The following is a 15,620-nucleotide window of genomic DNA, read 5'->3' as shown; positions in this document are numbered from 1 at the left end:
GGAAGGGAGCAAACTGAGAATAAGGAGGGGGCAGAAGAAGGGGTGGAGGCAGCAGACAGCAAATTCAGGGCAGGAGAGAGTTGTACAATGTGGGTCTGTTTTCTTCTCTGGTACATCTACTGCTGCTCATGTTAATTTACTGATAATTGGGAAAGTGTCTCTGCTGCTACAGACAGCAGTGGGGGTGCTAATTTATACATCAGATAACTGGGGAGGCAGAGCACATAATCAGCAACAAGGCACCTTGTGTTCTTTCCTAATTTCTCTAAGTTCTTTCCCTTCTTCTTCATACCCCATTTTACTCACACATCCCAACTTTTAGGAAAAACCTGCTTTGTCCTGGTTTTGCAATTTCTTATTAGACTACCAGATGAAAAGCAGAACTAACTTGTCATTAAGACTTCAGTTTATGGGGTTCATTTTGCTTTACCAGTCTGATTGCTAGACAGAGCAAGTCCTGTTTGGCTGGCAGCGCCGTGTTCCTCCCCAGCCTTACATGATACTAACCCCAGTTTCTGTCTACGTGCATTTACACAGTATTGCTCATGGCCTTTTTTCTTGGGAGCATTTGTGGCCATATCTGAGTCACCGCAGTTCCAGCCCTGCCGTGCCTGCCCAGCGCTGTTCAATGGGAGGCTTCAGAGGCTGTTAGCAGCGCTGGTGTTTGCACTGCTGCCATAGCAGACAGCCTGGTTAGGGGGAAAAAAAAACCTCAGACACCTATAATGAAGTCTAGGACAGGTGAAAGAAGCTTCTTTTTGGCAATTGAGCAGATTTCAGTGAAACTGATGTTCTCTTTCGCTCACTGGAAGCAGCTAAAGGATTACTGTCCGTTCACATGTATTTGTATTTTCCATTCAGTTTCCCAGAGAAGCTGGGAATGTGGTTTTTGTGCTGGTCTGGAGAAAATGGACATGTCTGGGTTTTCTGTTGGGAAGGTATTTAGGATTTTGACTTTAAGTACTTGTGGATTATTATGTATGCCTATATCTTAAGTTTAAAAACCATTTATCCAGACTGCAGGTCATATTCTTCCAATGTGGAAAGCTAAATTGTCATGGGGTTGAGAAGATAAATTAGGGAAGAGAATTTGCTACATGGCTGGTAAATCACTGGCCAGCTGTGTAACTGCAGTCCTGGCCAGCAGCCTGGGCACTGAGGCCAAGTCAGGCGAAACCCCGTCTCCTGCATTTCACCCTGCTTTTAACAAACGCGGCTTTGTTATCTGCGGCTCATCTCAGCTTGGGCACGCAGAAATAAGGAGGCATTTTAACTTTCTCCTTTATCCTAAACTCTTGGCTTCTACATACTACTAAGCAAGATTGTTTTCTATGTCTTGTGATGGGACATCAAGGGACATTTTTGACCTCTGATGTTAGACCTATACCTGTTTCACAGAAAACGATAGACAGTTGTTTTAGTCAGAGCAGAAAGAATCCAGATGAACAAATGATTGCTTCAGTATCCACTAAAGATTGTGAGAGGGTTTATATTTGATTTGGTTGTGTGCCACCCAAAACGTTCCTCAGGTCCTGTGGCTGTCCCGAGAACTGTGTTTCTTCTCAGAACAATGGGCAGGATGATGGCACTGGCCACAGCGCCGTTTCCCATCTGTCTTTTGGAAGGGCAGCCAGAAGAGGTGTCTGGTCATCACAAGCCAGCCAAGTCACATAATCACTGCATGTTTTGGTCCAAGGAATCCTGGGATTTCTCTATAGTGGAAATCAGGAGTTAATACTGGAATGATTTGTTGATTCTTTCCATGTAGATCATGCTTACTTCACTTAACATGGTGTGAGCATGTGTTTATTTTTGTTTAGTATCTTGTGTGGTCTTTCTTCACTAAAGGATCACTGTCAGTCCGAATGTATTTGTATTTTCGGTTGTTGGGCCCTGTGCCTGATGTGGAGATACGCCATCTCACAAGAACGTGGATCCACAAGACCTGTGGAAGAGTATGGCAAAGTGGCGCTGTTTATTTGCAGACAGAGCTTGGGAAGTATCAGAAAACACAACTGAGAACCTTTTCTGCTTGCAAGGATGACACAGGGGTCTGTGTGTTCCACCACTTTGAATGGTGTATTTATTATATTCAGAGTTTTCCCGGCGTCATAATTTGTTTAACTATTTAATATAAAACCTAACTGATCAATCTGAATTTCTGCTAGCAAAATCAGATACTTAGAAAGTGAACTGTCAGCCAGCAGGGTGAGGAGACAGCCTCTAAGCATTATGGAATGAGCTTGTGTAGCTAACAAAGCAACCATATGTATTACAATCAGATGTTTCTTTTCCCAATAGAAGCGTTAGAAACACATTTGTGTGCTTTTTCATGCCAAAATGGAATATCCTTGTTACACAATGACTTACTGGCTGCTACATTACAAGAGTTTCTCTGATGGGCTAAATCCTGGAGGTATGAAGGAGTAGAGATGGTGGTATGGCCAGGGCATCTCATGAGACATCAATTTGATACAGAAATCAGCAGGGACAGCTTTGCCTTTCCCCTAAAATGGGTAACAGCATTTTTACACCTCCCATTATAGGTATTTTGACAGAAGTCATGTGAACAAAAGTCCTTCTTTCATTTAACCCTATCTACCTTTAATAATTTTTGAACTATTGACTAGTTTCAGCCCTATATGGCAGATGAGATAGAGATGTTAATAGCTCTTGCAGTGTTAATTTGTTGATCCTAATGCTTGATCCCACCCCCACTACATAGCTTTTAGTTTGTATTCAAGCAAGCAAACAGTCTCTGGATAGGAAAATGCAGGTACAAAAATGCAGGTAGCATGTCCTACATGCAATAGAGAGTAAACTGCGCCCTGTTTGGCTCCCTGCACCCTCTGTGCTCCTCCCGAGCGTGCTGGCAGGCCTTGGGCTCTCCCCTGCCCCGCTGCTGGCTCTTGCCAAATGCCTCATTCACATACTGCGCCCTTGGCACCGGAGTACAAAGCACACCACTGGCGTGCTGTTAAGCAATCTACTCACTACTAGTCATTGATTTCTTTTTTTCTTTTTGTCCTTAGCATGTCGCAGGAACTAAGGGCACCAGGCACACTTGAGGGACCAGTGGAGATCAAGGCCTTGTGTTTCATTTGAAGAGACAGCACCCAAGTCACAGCTTTGCTGCTCACATAGTCTCTTGGCAACAATGTGAGGATTGAACAATAATACTCTAAATTTTTAAAGCAAGAGCCTATGTGAAAGCCAATTTTGGTGCTGCTCAGTGCAAGTATCCCTGCTGTGATCTCAGATCTACGCGAGGGGCTGCAGAGGAGATCCCTGTTAACTCTCCATATGCACAACATGCGGAGACAGTGTTGGCTTTGTCAGAGACCAAAGGGAGGGACCCCCCGTCACTGGGGTTGCCCTCATGACCAGAAAAACTTGCCCAGAGATTTTCATCAGCTGTGCCAAACCCCTGGACTTTGCAGATTCCTGTGGAGTGGTTTAGCTGGAGATGGCACAGGTTACGCAACATGCAACCCATCCCAGCCACCTGCATGGCAGCAGGATGCTGGCATCTCACTGCTCCCCGAGTTCTCCTCTGTGCAGCTTACTTCGTTCCTGCAGCTCAGTGTTGGGGACATGCGCCTCATTCCTGCAGCTCCCCATGGGAGTGAGTGCCTCAGCCCCACAGCTCCCCATGGGAGATACGCACTTTGGCCTTGCAGATCACCCTTGGAGAGTCACCTCTGTCCTGCAGCTGATCCTGGCAGACATGCTGCACGTGGTCACACAGATGTTCACTTTGCAGGAGCCACAGTAGCAAGGAGAGAGACAGTGTGGGCCCTGTTTGAGGTGACATGTAGAGTGGCACCCTTACCTCATGGGTGCTCTCCTAGAAGAAGAGGGCACTGTCTTGTCCATAGCAGACAGGGCGTGCATTACCAGTGGGATCCGCAGTGCAGACTGAGCTTGTATAGCTGGTTATGGTCCCTGTGACTCCAAAGGGTGGTGGAGATTCTCCAGTCCATTGAGATGGGGATGGAGGGGTGACGTGCTGGAGTGAAAGGGCTGGTAGGCAGCCTTGTAAAGACCTCCTCAGCCTGAACCCACCTGGGATTAATGCCTCCCTGCTCCAAAGCCTCCTGTCCATGAGAGGAAGGAGCGATGGTGGGTGAGGTCAGCGCCTGGAAGCGTATAGATGTGTAGGCACGTGTCTGTTGCAAAACAGCCACAGAGGGCTGTGGAGTGTGGCCGGTGCTAGTGAGTGTGAGGTGAGGGGTGAGAGATGCACTGGCGCACTGCTGCTCTCCTGGTCTGCGGGTACAAATCATTTGCTCCAGAGGCCCCTCGTTGTGAGCAGCTGGGAGCAAGCCAGGGCACTGTTTGACCCTGGGATCATGTTCATCCTTAGGGTCAAATAGCAAAGTGAATACAAGTGTCCCCAGAGTCACTGAGGGTGGAGTTCACCTGAGATTAGGTGCTTATAACACAAGTGCCTGTTTTTATAGCTCTCTTTATAGTCAGTGGAGTGCTAGTAAATATAAACCACAGGGTTCGGGCATGTTTCATTTCTCCTTGATGTGGGATGAAACGCACTCTGAGCTCTGTTGACTTCATCTCCTGTGCTGATAGTGGGAGCCTGGCCAGCAGCCATAGGTGCATGAGTCTACAAAGGAGGTGGAGTGGGATGAGGTGGATCCCACCACGAGTGCCTGCAAGGCCAACAAGAACCATCAGCTGGGCAGAGGAGAGTTTTGTGGAGGGACAGCCTGAGCGAGCCCAGGGCTGCCCGGTTTCCTGTTGACGTGCACGGCTGCAGCTTGGAATTGGTACTGACTGACCTTGGCTGCCAAGAGACCTGGGTAAAAACTATAGGGAGAGGAGAGATCCTGTGATGGGGACTGACATTTAGGAGAAGCTGAGGAAGCCGGAGGATCTTACAAGGGCACCAAGGAAGCGGAGAAGGAGGGATGCTGCAGCTATTGAGACGGGGCACAGAGAGGGTGGTTTCAGACCCTGCAGGGAACAGGGCACTCCCAGAGCAGCTGCCCTGGCGAGCAGGTTGTTTGCCTCTGTTCTGTGTCAGAAGCTTCTGTTGTCTGCGTTTCCTCTGGAGGAGGTTCGCAGTGTGGCAGCTGGCTGGCCGGCTCTCTAGGGGGTTCCTACACGGAGGGGCAGCGGTTCTGTTCTACTGGGGTTTTAGAGATGTGCTTGTCCACCATGAACCTCCCCTTTGGCCCCTGGGTCTGTCTCTTCAGGTGTAGCCATAAGACTGGCGGCAAGAGCCTTGTGATCTCTGTGGTTTTCAGAGCTGATTCAGAAGGGAAGCTTGTATTTAAAAATATTGTTTTTAAAAAGTCAGGAGAAAGTGTGCATATAACTAGCTCCATTCTCGCAGGAGAGAACTGACCTTCAGTTCTCACTAATTCCTGACATGTTTGGTTTTGTGAAATATTTTTTCTTTCATTTTGAACGTTTTTATAGTATTTCATGTTGCTGAGTAAGCTTCAGGTGAGTTTTGCAGATAAACTCTGTTTCTACACCAAAAGGAATGGCTGAAGCTTGACTGATGTGCTCATTTTCAACATGAACTTCCGTGAAGCCTTTCCATGGGTGCTGTTGAAAAGTAACTGTCTGATTTGCAGTAGTGGCAAGGCAAAATGATTCTGGCAAAATACCATTTCATCTCCCTTTGTTTAGGAACGGAACGTGCAGACTGATGGTGTGATTCTGCAGTTGTTAATCCCAGTGCAGTGAATTGAGCGAGGACCAAAAGGTGGAAAAAGAGATATATCTACCAGAAGAAAGTTTGTACCTAGTTGTTGGTTTTGAGAAGCGCTCCTGAAGCCCATCTTCATTTCTTTGATGGCACCAGTTGTCAAAGGAACATTGATGTTGTAACATCTGTGTGTGTATGTGTGTTTGTTTTGCAGCCGGGACAGTTTTAACTGTTGGAAAACAGCTCCATCCTGCTCTCTGTGGTCAGGATCATGCGCTTACCAGGAACTGTCTTCAAAGCCCTTCCAAAAAAGAGCATTTCCAGCATCCCTGTGAGCGTGGGTGGAAGAGAAAGCAGCGAATGAAGGTCAGGACGTTCTTGTACCCACAAAAGGCTTTGTCAGATAAGGTGGGTCACATTGCCCATGCTTTAATTCTGCTTGTGTGTTCAGTCTTCCACTGCGTGAACCTGGATGTGCAGGCGGTGGCTGCTGTCCTCATGTGTCTTGTTTGTGGTCAGTGAGCATCGGATGGGATCGGTGCTGGAATGTGAGTACAGACGTTTGTCCTCAGGAAGCTTTGATGTTAACCTCAGATCCAGGTCAACCTCATCAGACTGTGTATGTTGTACGCTGTAATGTATAGTTCTCTGGAGCAGGTGACATCCATAACAATTCTCCAGAAATCTTTGCCTGGTCCTCGGTCAGGGAAAGAACTTCAGGTTCCCAAGGCTTCTGGAGAAGTCCTGGGGACTCCTAAAGCTGGTGTGACAGCCCATTCTCCCTCACCCCTGTATTTTCTGCCCTGTGTGAGATGCGTTTTCACATACTGTCAGCCTGTTGCAGTTTGGGTCTGCCTCCTTATGTGCAGTGGATTAGAGGCTGAGATTTCGCATAAGAGCAACTAGAGGCATTGTGAAGGCTTGCAGCCACAGTGAAATCTGTGATACGCCATCCTGGTGAGCACACCTAGGGAAGGCAGAGTTGTAAAATAAGACCATGTCTGTAAGCATCTGCTGAACTGGGGAAACACAGTGTAGCAACCCCTGCTGAAGGAAGCTTTATGGATCTGACTTAGGATGACACAGATGACACAGCAAAACTGGGGGGGTTAGGACCAGATCTATATGTGGCCCTGTATGCACAGACCTCTCTCTCCTCTTCAGGATGACTATTCATAGTCCTGGGTCTGGCCAGCCCAAACTCAAATAGTGCGTGGGTCTGTTTGGTTACTGCGGAGTTATTTGGCAACTCTGGGTGAATACCATTAAATAATCCTGGGGGTGCTGAATGTCAGAGAACTTGAGGCTTTAGAAACTTTGGGGTCAAATTTACTCTTGTTAAATAAACAGTGAGTATCGATTAGATCATATGACAGACCAGCTGAGCACTCTTTCAAATACCGCAGCTCATTGGAGTCGTTTCTATGTATTTATCTGCTCAGAATCTCTTGAAATAGTTGCTTTGTTGAAAGGAATATTAAGTCTTTTACTCATGCAACTCTATGTATTTTCCTGTGCACAGCCCTGTGCACATGGACAGGAGGATTTTCAAGGCTGCTTAGATGTTTTGGATGCTCACTTTGTTTGGTTTAGTTGGAGACTTGAATCCTTTGAGCAGATTTGAAAATCTCAGCCATAACTCTTTGCTTATGATTAGTAGGTCAGGGCAAAACCTTTTCCCTGTCAAAATCATTTCTAAGTACTCCTTTCTTGCTGCTATAATAAAAATAAAAATGTGTTTAAGAAGCATTTGTTTGTCTAGATGTATCCATTTATCTTACTCATTTGCTGTTTTGTTTACTGAGGAAGTTCTTCAGTCACAGTCTGTCTATATTTTGTACTGAGTAGGGCAGCAAGGAGCTTGTCAGAACTAAACATACAGATTTATACAGACATTTTATTATGATTATGTATACAGCTTAAATGTCCTGGAAATGTTTTCTCATCCTAAATCTTTCAGCACTACAGTTACGTATCTGGCCTCGAACGTATGTCAAGGAAACTCTATATGGTGCTGCCAAATGCAGCTCCCACGCATCACACATACAAAAAGGTATTGCTTTGCAGCAGGGGAGAAAGGTGAGGAGTGAAATTAGGCAGAGGAAGGCTGCAGGGGTGCATGTGCCGTGTTTACGTGGGTCCCAAGCAGGAAGCACTTGTGTTGCACAGGCAGTTTTGAAGAGGAAAGCACGGCCTGCCTTGGTGCTGCTTGTTACGCTCAGGCGGCTTGTTACGTTCATCCTGGTGTCTTGCATGGTGCTGCTTTCTGCTCAGAGGAGCTGCAGCTGCGGGACATACCATCCGGTGCCCTCCCAGCTGCTCTGCTGCAAATAAACCGTTGGCCCTGACTGCAGGGGAGGCCGGTGCAAGCAAGAGGCTCCTCTTCACACATTCTCCCAGTTGTTTCCCACGTGGAAGCAGCAGTGGTCGGGTGGACATCAGCCTCCGTGCCCTGCCAGTGGGGTACGCAGTGCAGCCTTGGGCAGCGCAGCGTCAGTGTCGCCTCTCTGAGCTGCCGGGGGGACGGAGGAGCTGAGCTGACGCACCACGCTACGCTGGAGCAAGCACACGTGTGCAGAAAATAAACCCGTCCTCAAACCTGGCTTGGCTCTTGTGTCACTCTTTTAATATTGCGTTTGACCTCTGGTTTAGGGTGACGTTCTCCTGTTTCACTCCCACCGAGAAGGGGGTTTCCTTCTAGTGTCACACTGAAATAAACAGAACTCTGTAGAATTTGCTTTTACTCAGGATGAGCAGCGCACTGGTTGTGCTTCAGGCACACATGAAGGAATATGCAAATGGAGGGGTTTAGACAGGTTTATAAATATGACTTTTCCTTCCCTGTGAATGTTGAAATGCTGTGGACCTTAGATTTTGTTTTGCTTGCAAGTGCTGGAAATGGTGCAGGTGACCATTGTCTCCAGCAGTTTGTCAGAGGGTTATTTTTTTACCCCTCATTTCCTCTCCAGCTTCCAGAACAAGAGCCACCAAGTCAGACTCCAAGCCCTAGAAGAGCTGCAGCTGCCCCTGCCGCAGGAGGAGCTGAGTGCCCCGTGAGTGCCAGTCGCCTGCCTGGAGCACAAGCACCTTCTCCTATACTCACACCCTGTAGCCTTTTTGTGGTTTTGGTTTTTGTTGTTTTGTTGTGGGGTTTTGTTTGTTTGTTTTTTATTGTAGCCTGGCCTGTGGCCCCAGTGATGCTCAGGAATGGAACCTGTGGCTGTCCTGATGTCTGTGGTGCCTGCTGTGGCTGTCAGCCCCTCTGCAGGACCTGTGTCCCCAGGCTGAGGATGTGGTCACTTTGTGTGTCCCCGGACACTCTCTGGTTCCATGCTGGTTGAACAGGAGCAGCCACAGAGCAGGTTGGAGGGGTCCCTGGCCCTGCTCCCCCGTGCCCAGTGCAGGAGCAGCCCCGCATTCTGCCAGGCGATGGGCAGTGTCCAGCAGCTCCGCTCCGGCTGGAGAAGGGTCTGCTCTGGGCTGAGCGCAGCCACAGCAGAGACGGGCAGGGACAGCCTGGTGGCTGCATCCGTCATCCTTCAGGAGTGCCTGCAGACATGGTTACTCATCCACAGCTCGTGCCAGCTCTGGAGGGGCCTCCGGGAGATGGGCAAACCACCAGCTAACCCGCCTCCTTTGCTGTTTCTCTGCAGGTGCAGGACAGCCTGTGAACCACGGCAAAGGACCTTTTGGAAATCTATTGCAAAACTCCGCAATCTCAAATTGGAAATAAAAAAAAAAAAAGGCACAAAAGAGAGACTTATTCAATAGGTCTATCTCTGCTCATCCTGTCTGTCAATTTATAGCCAACATAGAAATTTTACATGAATTATGAACAAGGTACCAAGCCAAAGACTAGATTTTCATCTGGAGTGTTACAGTTCTGCCCCTTGCTTTTCTCAGTTTGCTCAACCAGCCAAGAGAGCCGACTGCAGAAGCTGAATATTTTGATTTCCTTGATTTCCTTGAAAAAAATTGACAATCTACTTCATGCTGAAACAATGTCTTCTCACTTGCTGTCCGGGCCTTCAGCTAGCGCAAGCTTAGCTTATTCCAGACCAGGCTGCTTTGTCTGTCATGGCACATGTCCTCAACTTCACCCGTCCATTGCACACCTTATCTGAAACCCTCCTCCTGGGACCTGTAGTCATTTGTTCAAAATTAAAAATGAGACAAATAACCTTAGATCTCTTTTGAGTGCCTAAGTGGTGAGAAGCTGGGAACTGTGCTGGGTAAAGAAATGACTAGTTTATCAAGTGCCTGTCACAGGGACATGCCACAAAAGTGTCCCAAAGCCCAGCATTACGTGTGTGTGTGTAGAACACAGGTATAAACAGAGACCTGGCAAGATAACATGTTTTAAGGTGAAGTTGCTACAGTGTGAGACAAACCTCAGAAGCTTGAAGGGACAGTGTCAATCTGAATTTGCAGGGATCTTAAGTAGCCACTGGAAAGGCAGAAAGAGTTCACCCACAGCAGGCAGATGTGGTCACAGGGGACCCGGCAGGTGAAGCAAGCCCAGCCACGCTCTCTCATGCCCCGCCGGTGCCAAGGGCAGCACGGGGAGCTCAGCCCACCGCAGGAGAGGCTGCGGCGTGGCAGGGAGCACTGGTGGTGGCCCCATGGCCCCTCTCTCCTGTGCCCCACTGCCCGTGGCCTGTCTGGAGTCGTCTCCTGCAGCCTCAGCCTGGTCCTGGCGAGCGCACGGCCCGGCTGGCGGCTGCAGAGGATGCCAGACGTGCTGCTGAGCTGCAGGGCTCCAGCATGCAGACCAAATGTGTTCCTGCACACGCGGGCTTGTGGACACCGTCTCGTCGTGGTGCTTTAGTCCAGTGTGAGTGCATGTTAGGGACACCGGGCAGGTGAGACAGTTACCTCCTCTGAAACTTCCCTAACTCCGGCATCCTCCGGTGTTTTATGCTGGGACAGGAGTTTGTTCCTGTCCAAGCTGCATGCAACGTAACCAGTCTGCAGGTTTAATGGAGGTTTGATGTCAGAGAAACTCCCCACTCTGAGCAGGGGGGGTGGATTGTGTTGTGGTTGCCAGTGACTGCGTGGACCAGGAGCCGCTTTGTGTGGCTGCTCAGGGCTGGTGCCAGCGCCGCAGCCCCGCCTGCCTGCAGCCAGGTGAGCAGCACCAGCAGGTTGAGTCCTGAGCACCGAGGTCCGGAGCCAGACCTGTGCATGGGCAGTGGGCAGCAAGGGTGCCCTTGGGCTTTATGTGCCTGCCCTTTCATAGCTGGGCTGCGGATGACTCCTCTTAGCTTGCTAACAGCCTTGTTTGAGGTCCGAGGTGGTCAAGCCCCACAGAAATGCCTGAGCAGGTGACAGCAGTTGCGCCCCGGCTGTGCCGGTGAGCGGCAGCGGCTCGTGGAGCTGCGTGCGGGAGCGTGCGTGCCGCGGGTGCCGCGGGACCGGGGTGTGGGGCCGCTCTTCAGCAGCACAGGCGACAGCAGAGCCCCCGCTCCAGGGACACTGCAAAACGGGTTTGGCAGGAGCAGAGGAACAGCACATCAAAATGCACTGAGCTAAACCAGCTTTGCTCTGTGGACCTTTTTCACAAGCCACCAAATAAAACGTTGCTTTGGGAGCTGAGCTGAAGCTGGGAATCCCTTTTCTGTTCCGGCCTTTCTGCTGGCAGTGACAGCCCAGCCCTCCCCGCGCCCTCGCCGGGCCCACCCGGCCCAGCAGCTGCTGCAGCAGCACCGCGCAGAAACCGCATGGTGGCTGCCAGGGCCTGGGTCACCGGCCCGAGGGACGCAGGGCTGGAGCTGCCAGGGGAGCAGCGGCTGAGCTGGCACCCTGGGCCGGGCACACGGGAACCCGAGGGGCTCTGCCCTATAGGGCTGCCCCTGCAACACGGACTCCCAAAAGCTGTCTAGAGCATGTTTTAAAAGCAAAATTTCAAGGCGTTGTCTGGCCTTCCCCCAGCTAGCAGAGGGGAAGAGAAAAACAAACAAACGTACAAACAAAAAAAACCCAACCCTGAAGATCTATTCTGGTCTCACATGTGTCTCAAGTGGAAAATTTCAGCGGAAGCGCTGTGTGCTGCGGGGTGCGGGGAGGTGAGGCCCGGCCGCCGCTGGCTCCAGCCGCGGGAGGGACATGGCTCCTGCGCCTGCCACGCGGGCAGGGCCGGCCCTGGCAGCAGCGCCTGTCACACCAGCCAGCGGCTCCGGAGGGGAGAGAAAGGAAACCCGAGCCCGGGGGAACGCGGGAGGCCGTGCAGACTTGGGACAGCACAGCAGCTGCTGCCTCTGTTGCACCGCCCAGCCCGGGAAATACACGTCCCGGACTGCCTGGGTGCCAAGGTGTCTCTTCCCCCGTCTCAGCGCCCGGCTGCAGCCGGTGCAGCCCGCAGAGGTGCAGCAGCGTGGCTGTGGGCGCGGTGGCCAGCGGGGCTCTCCTGTCCTGCAGGAACAACGTGAAGCGTGTCACCGGCATTGCTGCCCCCGCGCTGTGGACACTGCCAGCCCAGCCCTGCTGACGGCACAGGCAGTGAGCTCCAGCCTTGAAACTGCGCCAGGGCAGCTCTCCTCGAGCTGGGCAGCCTGCGGGACCGCGACAGCGACAGCGAGGAAGGCAGAGGAGCAGGTGGCTGTGAGCACCTCAGGGCAAGGGCAGCTGGAGAGAGAGGTGGTTTTGCTCCTTGGCCTTGCCCGCAATGCCAGTGTGCCAGGGCTACCCACTTTGGGACGCAGAGCTGGCTGGCAACTTGCTGTTGAAGCATTCCTTGTTGAAAAACAGTAAGAATTTGTTGAAAATCTAAACTTTCAATGGGATGTCCCTGTGTATGTGGGAGACCAAGTGTGTCCCAGAGTCTGTCTCCCATGTCCACCCTCCGGCTGGTACCAGCATGGGTAGGTCAGTCCTCATCCCCACACAGAACAGGAAGGTTTTGGACCCTCAGACACTTTGCGAGAGAAATGGCTTTTCCAGGCAGCCCTGTCCATGCCGACTGCGAGCGCCGCTCCAGCCGGGTGAGCCAGCACTGCTCAGGCATAGCTCATGCTGAGAGAAGGGTTTGTGATCTGGTGTCACAGGATCGCGGGGTAATTCAGAGGAGAAAAGCCCCTGGGACGTTTCCAATCCAGCTGACGGCTCAGAGAAGGGTCAGTCATAAGGTCAGATCAGGCTGCCCAGGGCTTCATCATGTTGGGGCTGGAAAAACCTCTGGGGATGGCGACCAGTAGCCACATGGGGCACTGGCTGTGATGGCCAACACATCCAGGCTGCTCCTCTTGTCTGAATTTCCAGAGCTATTTAGGGAGAGGGTTAAAATGTCAGGTGGAGGTTCCAGCCTGTAAGCAGCAGGGTGCGAGTCTGCAGGCGCACAGCCTGCGCCCTGGCTCCGCCGGCCTCGCCGCCCGCCCGGCACCGTGTCCTTCGCAACGCGGCTGCCGGGCGCCAACGCGCACGGTCGGGGCCGAGTGCCGAGTGCCGGGCTGGGAGCAGCGGACGGGCGGAGAGCCGGCGGGACGGGCAGCCGGGACGGGACGGGAGAGCCTTCCCGCCCGCCCCCGCCGCGCCTGTCCCGGCCGGCTGCCCGCGGCTCCCTGGAGGCAGGGCGGGCGGGTGGAGCTCCCTGCCGGCCGCGGCTGCCGCCGGCCCCGGCTCCTGCCCATGCCCCGGCTCCTGCCCCTGCCGCTGCCCCTGCCCCGCTCCATCCGCGGCTCCCGCCGGGCCTGGGCCCTTGCCCCTGCCCCGCTCCGTCCGCGGCTGCCGCCGGCCCCGGCTCCCCGGCGGGACGCCTCAGGAGCTGCCGAACTCCATCATCGGGTTGAAAAAGCGGGTACAGGCTCAGCCCTGATGCTCCAGTGCTGCACTTTCAGATGCTGCTTCCAAGCAGCAACACCTACAGCAGGGGTCGACAGGTGTCGTTTGGTTGTTTTTGTTAGTTTTGTGGTTTGTTGTTTTGTTTTTGTTTTTAAAGGGATCTACCGGGAGGGCCGTCTCAGACCACAGCCCTGGCTGTATCACTTCTGCCCTTTGCCACCTCTGCGTTCACCAGACTGGGCACAGACTGCATGAGTGACCTCAAGCTGCATTCCTGCTGCTGAGACCTGAAACATCAGCTCCCCACTGCTGTCACCACCTTAACAGCAGGCTTTTCCATGTCAGAAGTGTGATAAACTTGTGACACAAGTATCTGAGTGCTTTTCTTAATTGCATTAATTTGTTAAATTAATACAATAAATTTAATTTTATTTCTTAATTGTAGGAAGAGTCGTGTTCAGAACAAGACTGTGTAGCTGAACAAAATACACAATCAGTATCTAAAATAATGCAGGTACTCGCTAAATCACAGTATCAATTCTTGGTCCTGAAATTGTTTTCCCTCCCATTTTTGAGCAATACCAAGTATCTGCCCTCTGCTGACACAGCACACCAGGACACGTCTTGTTACTTGATGCACAACTGACAGAGGTTGTGGCCTGCGCTGCTGCAACACTTCAGTCAGAAAACATTAATATGAAGTATATTCAGCTGACCTTGAGGAATGGCAACGCAGCCCCACCTGTGAGCGGGAGCTGCTGGCTGCCAGGGCAGCAGCCGGTCACACTGAAGGGAACCAGCTCCTGCTGCCACCTCCCCAAAGCTGCTTTTCTGACTCAGCCTGACAAGTGCAATTAGCTTTGTCCTATATAGCCCATTAATGCCCCTAATTTAGCTTAAAGACCGCGGAGCTGCAAAGAGATTAAAATACAAAGTGAGAGAAAGCTTGTTACTCCGAACAGGGGACTTTAAGAAGGGGGATCCACACCACTCTTGCACTCCTACCGCTCGCACACTGTCCCCTAGGTCTGGGGCAGACTGGCCTCTGCGTTTGCCAGGCCTCGCAGTGCTGGGTTAGAAGGGCCTTCCCCCAGCAGCCCCGGTCCCAGCACCGCACACAAACCCGCTCCTCTCAGCACAGCTCGGCTGGCACAGACAGCAGCAAACACTCTTCTTCACCTTCAGGGCAAATACTTGAAGCCCACAACCCTCATCACATATCAAAGCAATAAATGGCAGTAAATCGTGGTAGTGAACTGCATGCCACTATTTACTTGAAATTTTTAGTTTTAATAAAAGGAGGAAATAAGAATTCAGAGAATGAGCAAGAAGCTTGCATTCAGCATAGCGCTTCCATCACGCAGAAAAATTAAATGCAAACCTTCTCACACCTTTGTTTGGTGCATGAACTGGAGGGCTGTGACCACCACAGAAACTACCCTCTCCTTCATCACTGTCAGGGCAGATAAGCCACCTTGGAGTACACACCCATCGCTTCTCCCAGCTCCCACAGGGCTGGGCACGCAGCACCGAGCCTTCCAGCAGCAGCTGCAGGGCCTCACTGCCCGCTGAAGCTTCTCCAGGGGGTGTATGTGTGGTCCAGCTGTCACCCTAATGCCTCGGCAAAGCCCCCAGAGCACTGGTGCCCAGCTCCTCCTCTGAGACTGAAGGTTTTGTTCCCCATGGTGGTTGTGGGAGTCAGTGCAGAGCAAAGCTCACCAGCAAGGGGAGGACAGACGAGAGCACAGCTCTTAGCAGCTACCATGGACTAAAGGTAGTTCTCTTGGGCAAAAAAGAAGCTAAGTAGAGCTACAAACCTGATTTTTCACTGCATGCTTTATATTTTAAAGTATCTGCTTCTATTGAGTTTTTGGATTTTCTTTTTTTTAAAGCAGGGTTCAAACCTGTAGGAGCTTACTATGAAACACTATCAGACTACTTCACTGCCCCCCACTCCAAAAGCAGCAATAAAGGGCATATATGAAGTGGCAACACATCCAGCAGTGGATCCAGGGCACCCACTTTTATTTTGAGATGTAAGGCAGTTGCACAGCTGCTTAGACACACAAGAGCAAGGCAGAGCCATTGCCTCCCGTTCCTGAGGAGAACAAGAGCCCGGTTCAGGGCTGCAGCCTTGCAGCATCCCCAGGAATGGCGCACGGGCCCAAGG

This window comes from Nesoenas mayeri (assembly GCF_963082525.1).
Source record: "Nesoenas mayeri genome assembly, chromosome: 2".
Classification (NCBI taxonomy): Eukaryota; Metazoa; Chordata; class Aves; order Columbiformes; family Columbidae; genus Nesoenas; species Nesoenas mayeri.
This window is presented reverse-complemented; position numbering follows the sequence as displayed.